Genomic DNA, 6,044 nt, shown 5'->3' with positions numbered 1-6,044 from the left:
AGTAAAATGAGAAAGGACTGCCCTGTGATAGCAGTCAATAAAGAGTGTAATCAGACCAACACAGCGATATACTGTTTATACTGTCTCAACTTCCTCTCACCTGCTAACCTCTCCTCTGCTTTGTGTGAGTCCACAGGTTTAGCTGCTGGCTCTTTGGAGGAAGTCACCCCGTCTGTGGGCCTCCTCTCCGCTGGCTTCGGGGTGCTGGTGCTGCTGGGAGACTTTGGTGTTTTTGTTGGGGTCTTAATGGGGGACTTGCTTGTGGTTGTGGTGGTAAGTGGTTTCAACGCTGGGCGGTTTCTTGCTGAGCTGGAGGCTGCTGGTGAATTTTTCATGCTTAAGGGAATAAGAAATAATATAAATTGGAGATGTTAGTAGTATAATACAACTGTTTGTCCTGGTGAAGATGGTGACAGTGTGTGTTAAGGCACAGGCTGTGTGTGTGTTCTTACCTTTAGAGCCTCCTCAGGCACAGTGAGCTCTCCTCTCACCACCGTGAACAAATTGGTATGTGAGACAGACAGGTTAAGGAAACACTAGCCATAATAGCACAATTATGATACATGTATATTCAAGCAATAGCTCACGACAGGCCGTGGTATATGGTCATTATACCGCTTCGCGTCGGGCCGAACCAGGCCCCCTAACTGTGATATAATCATCATATATCACGGCCTGCAGTGAGCTATTGCTTTTATAAAATGGTTACCAAGTGTGGCAATATGAAAGAAAAATACACACTCTAATTGAAATAGTTTTTTCTGAACAAAACATACACTAATGCAACAACACTAACAGCTAGCAAACATATTAGACAGAGAGCGCTCATCGATTATTTGGCTATTTATTTATATTCAGTATGTTGCCGTTTATTGTGCAGCCACTGAAAAACTGTCCAGCATCAGTAGCATGGCTTACGTGGTCACTTGTATAGGTTGAGGTTGTTCGAGGCTGTTGCTTGGCGTGGCGAGAATATTGCTCCACTTTCTCCGCTCCCCGAGATTGGGCTTCCAGTAGCTCTGGAGAGAGCTTTCGCACCTGTGGCCACTAACGGTCATAATTTCTCTGCTTTGTTTCAAGACCCGCATCAGAAAGTTTTTGAATGGTGCTACTTTTACAGTTGGTCTACCTGCTCTTCACGTAGCTCTGCATGTCGTCGTTTAGGTTTTTTTTTTCCTGGAGATAGGCACTGCTCAATCCACTTAAATGTTTCCATCTTAAGCTTTGTTAGTTAGTTAGTTTCGTAACGGACGGACGTAGTGTAACGGTTGTTGCTTTTCTCAGACGCGGAGGGATACATGACTTGTGAAAAGTAACTACAATTCTACCCGTGATATACGCTCATTATATCACGGCTAAGAACCAATCAGATTGCTTGATTTGACTTGTCCGTTTTATAAACAAAGATATACTATATATATAACAAATAACACAGAGATGCATAGAACCATTTAGTACTGCAAGCTGTAAATGATTCTATTGTTATGCAGAACTTTTCAAAAAAAGCATCTACGTATTATTTGACTACCTGAACTGCTCAGTGAAAAGTTAAAGGATATCATATCCAAACCGCAGCTTGTCCTCCAACTTCAGAGTGATGTACATCTGCTCCTGGATGCGGACATCATTAACAAAGGTCTGCAGGGGGAAAGACAAGGCAAGACAAAAAGAAGATGGTCATTTAACAAAGGTAAGCATGTGATTAAGGTCTTAGTATGCATGATGCCAACAGTTGATCTGATCCTGGTGTCTTTTTTAAATCAGTCTGCATAGCCAGGACTAAAGGCCTTAGAACTACACTGCATGTCTTTCCCTGCCTGTTTTCATTCCCATCTATTACGATCGCATATTCCCATTCCCCCTTTGAGCCCTCCTTCTATCATGCAGCTCTGAGACAGATCAGGTTTCACTGAACTGCAAGTGAAACTCTATCATACACATCTTGCACTGCTGTTGTAATAAAAACATTCCTGCCTCCTCTCTGGTGAGCTGAGTCCATGAGAACTGTACAACCCGTCTTTGAAAACATCAGTAGAGAAGTAAAGGGTGACAATCCTCAACACACAGATTTTCTTTCTCAGAACTCTGACAAATCTGTTTATATACGCTGACTCAGCAGGAAAACACTTCCTCTGAATGCAGTCAAAGAAGCTGAATGGTTAATGACACAGCAGGAAGGAGCTCTGACTCCCACTTCCTGTCGGAGAGCTGGAGAGGATGTGTCCGATCTGTTGGGCTGTGACTGCTTATCACTACACATGACTAACAGCATGTGGCCACTGTAAACAGGTTTCACTGCACACATTCTACATGTGTCCAAAACTACTTAGAGGGTAAGAGACTGCAGTAGAAAAACGACAATCTACACCCATTCATGTCTGTTCATTAAATATGAAGCTACAACCAGGAGGATGTTAGCTTAGCTTAGCATAAAGCTCAAACCAAAGGGAATCTACTAGCCTAGCGTAACATCTGTAAAGCTAGCTAATACAAACATTATTTGGTATCCTGTGTAATACATAATACGAGTTTTCAACTAAGCCGTGCAATAAATAATAATAAAAACTGACACAGAGGACATTTTGCTGTACACTACATACTTTTACTTTGTAAAGTGTTTTTTTCTTTTTCTACCAAGTCAAAGAGCTCATTTGTGTTTTGTATGTTTAAGATACATAATTCTATTTACACGGGGACTATGGTCTAAGACAGTCCAAAAATATGAATCAACATGAACAACTCTCAAACCAAATCCCAAAACTAGAGTGTGAACTGAAATGTGTGATATCAGTATAAAGTCTGGTTGTGCTCTAGAGACAATGAATTGGGAAAGATGTTGGCGATGACACTTACAGCACCCAGGGGACTCTTCTGGGTTTATTGGTAAATGGTAAATGGACAGTACTTATATAACGCTTTATCCAGTCTTCAAGATCCCTCAAAGCGCTTTACATACTACATGTCGTTCACCCATTCACACAGAGCAGTGTACCTTACTCTGGACCTAGCATTCATACACATTCACACACCGTTGGCCATGCCATTGGGAGCAACTCAGGGTTAAGTATCTTGCCCAAGGATACATCGACATGTTGACTGCATGGGCTGGGATCGAACCCACAACCTTCTGGTTGAAAGACGACCACACTCCCTCACAGCCACAGTCGCCCATTTCCTGTTTCACAACTGAGACCACTACAGAAGAACACAGCTCATGTTGGTATGAACAAGAAAAAAAAAATGCACTCTCAGTTGATTCACAAAAAAACAAGAAACAAAATATGGGTAAGATGTTGCTCAAACCGCCCCTTTCACAATATTGCTTTTGATAATCAGCTGAAATTCCATTGCTGGTATTCCCATTTTACCAAATCATGTGATAACAGTAACATTAGTTTTAGTTTCCCTTTGTTTAAAGGTTTTGCCCTAAAGTGGTGATTTGCATAATTAGGATTAGATTTGTATTGACCTCAGCCGTGATACACATCTTCATTAACTGGGAGATTGATTAGCAGCAGTAAAATAAAAGATCCTATTGACTGCCAAAAAACATTAACCTCTAACCCTCAGCTCTCTACCCTTCAACGTCCTTTTTTCTACCTCCTGATTTCTCTCCGTCTTTGCAGTCACTATCTGTCTCTCTCCAAACCTCTTTATTCCACCTTCGGCAGGTTAAACTCTTATCTCCCCTCATCCATCATGTGACCTCCTTCTCTCCTCCATTATTTTGTCATCTTCTTTGTTTGGTTTGTTCCTTTATTCTCTCCTAAACGCTCTCTGTTTTGCATATTTCTAAGTGTGTACTCACCCCATTCAGGCTGCCCAGGTCCTTGACCTTGTGTTCGTCTGTCCCAGCCTCATAGTTGACGACCGCATGCTGCTTATCCACGCTGCGGGACTTCAAACACAAACAAACAAACATGTAACCAAGCGGTAACTTTTGATATACTGTTTTTCATTACTTTATTGTAGGTCTCAGACATATACAGAACCTGTCTCTGATTGGCTGAAACACCAAACAGATCATTGCAGCATTACCCATAATCCCCTCTGTTTCAGCCCTGTTTCAAAAGTGCTGATTCTCTGTCTGTTACTTTAGATGAAAATAAGGAGCCCCTCCCCACGCCCCTCTGAGAGATATTTGGTTACTAAGAACACAATGGTGCTCTAGGAGGAGATTCAGGTGATAAGTTGGGGGGGGGTTGCCTTGGTTGGTGATTGGCTAATGGTTACACAAGACAAAACATCGTTATGACATCATAAAGTGGCCAAAATCTGATCAGCTCATTTTCAGACAGGTTTTTATATAAATGGATCAGGACAAAAAGAGAGAATCTTTTTTCCTGAAACTTCCAGAGTCTCTTTACACAGAGGGGACGCATGTTTATGTATAAAACATGAAGAAGTGGATTTTGCATAATAGGTGACCTTCAATAGTGCTTATTTTTCAAAATGTCTTCAGACTGCTCATATGGTTGCATGTGCTTCATCAGGACATCAAACATTGTAACCTTGACCATGAATGTTTCTTAGAAAAATATTAAAGGCTGTGACTGAAGAAGAATGTGAAGGTAAGTGCATCCAATTCCTAGAATGTTTTTCTGATAGTGATCCTCAATGTAACTTTGTAGTATATCTTCTAAGATATCAACGCGATGCATATCAGAAGGTATTTCAATGTCGCTGACACAGCACAACGCACACAACCACAAGATATTGGTTTGCTACGGTGTTCAGGTCAGCTGTTATCAGGTTAAATAGTTCTAAGCACAAACAATGTATGATGAAAATAGATGGTGTTCTCCTCAGATTAAAATGTATGTATGAACAGTAAGACATTCATTTTTAGGTTTTTAGTGATACGGTCATTATTATTATTAGAAAATACTGGATTTGAAATTTCAGCCTTCTTTTTTCCACCCGTGACCAAACAGGGATAACATGCAATAAATATGGGATATGACGTCCATCAAGTAATTCCTTTAACTGTTCTGATGTGTTGTGCAACCGAGTCATTTTGCCTCACTCATGAATCACACATTTTAAACAGCTTGGGGGTAAAAGTAAAAAAGATAAAAAGTTATTTTCGCAGCAAGATTCAGGCAAAAATAAGACTATGATGCTGAAGTCAGTGAATGATTTTGAAAGCTCAGCTGGAATTGATCTCATACTCAAATAAAAAAAGCTCTAGAAAATGGCTGATTTGTTGCTGAAGTAAAGCCAAGGGAAGCAGCTTTAGAGAGCCAACCGTCAAACAGATTATCTTAGTGAGATTAGGCTAGATCAAACAGGATAGAAACCAACTGATCTGCTTGTTGTACCTCTCAGCGCAGGATGTAACAGACTCCTGTAGTTACACACCGATAAACCGCTGAGTTGACTTACTGAATATGTTCAGACTGGGCAACTCAGAATACAGATAGCTCAACGTAACTAAAAGTGAATACATTTGAGGTCAAAATAAAAACTCCCAAAATGCACTTGTTTGAGTTGTGTTAATTAAATGCAATCAGAAAATCTAATACTGATAACAAGAAGAGGAAGAGATGAAGACATTGAGAAACATTTGATTTACCAAGGAAACAAGAACACACAAACAGAGGAGTAGAGCTGTGAGACAGAGGATATCATTCTGGGAGACAGAAATTAGACTGACATCATGGAGACTGTGTACCTGTATTTATTACACTCCTTCCCCTTTTCAATACATACATAAACACAGTCAAATCCAACCTGCTCACAAGGCCAGAGGTTGTGGTCAGTAGCAGATAATTCTACAAGCATTTAGTGTGGTATTCTGTTTGTGAGTGAGAGTTTTTTATTTAACCTTTGCCATGTGATCAGGCCTTGGCGCGCTTAAGCAGTCACATGGAGGACAACTGTGAGCACTGCAGCTATACAAAGTGCCACACACACACACACACACACACACACACACACACACACACACACACACACACACCTGAATTTGGAAGATTTTCCTTATCTTTCTATTAGTATCTCTACTAAAAGACATCACAAGGGTAGGAATACAAGGACACACA

General features: G+C 40.7%; 1 long non-coding RNA gene across 1 annotated transcript; it reads right to left on the bottom strand.

Annotated features, from left to right (window-relative positions):
* Positions 1 to 102: 102 nt before the first annotated feature.
* LOC104944750 (uncharacterized) lies at positions 103 to 3,894 on the bottom strand. Its single transcript, XR_798263.1, has 4 exons — positions 3,809 to 3,894; positions 1,560 to 1,638; positions 453 to 511; positions 103 to 336 (listed from the first exon to the last, which is right to left on the bottom strand). It is a non-coding gene; the product is annotated as an uncharacterized lncRNA (long non-coding RNA).
* Between the last annotated feature and the right edge of the window lie 2,150 nt (positions 3,895 to 6,044).

This window comes from Notothenia coriiceps, unplaced genomic scaffold (genome assembly GCF_000735185.1).
Source record: "Notothenia coriiceps isolate Sejong01 unplaced genomic scaffold, NC01 NC01_scaffold00008736, whole genome shotgun sequence".
Classification (NCBI taxonomy): domain Eukaryota; kingdom Metazoa; phylum Chordata; class Actinopteri; order Perciformes; family Nototheniidae; genus Notothenia; species Notothenia coriiceps.
This window is presented reverse-complemented; position numbering and strand designations above follow the sequence as displayed.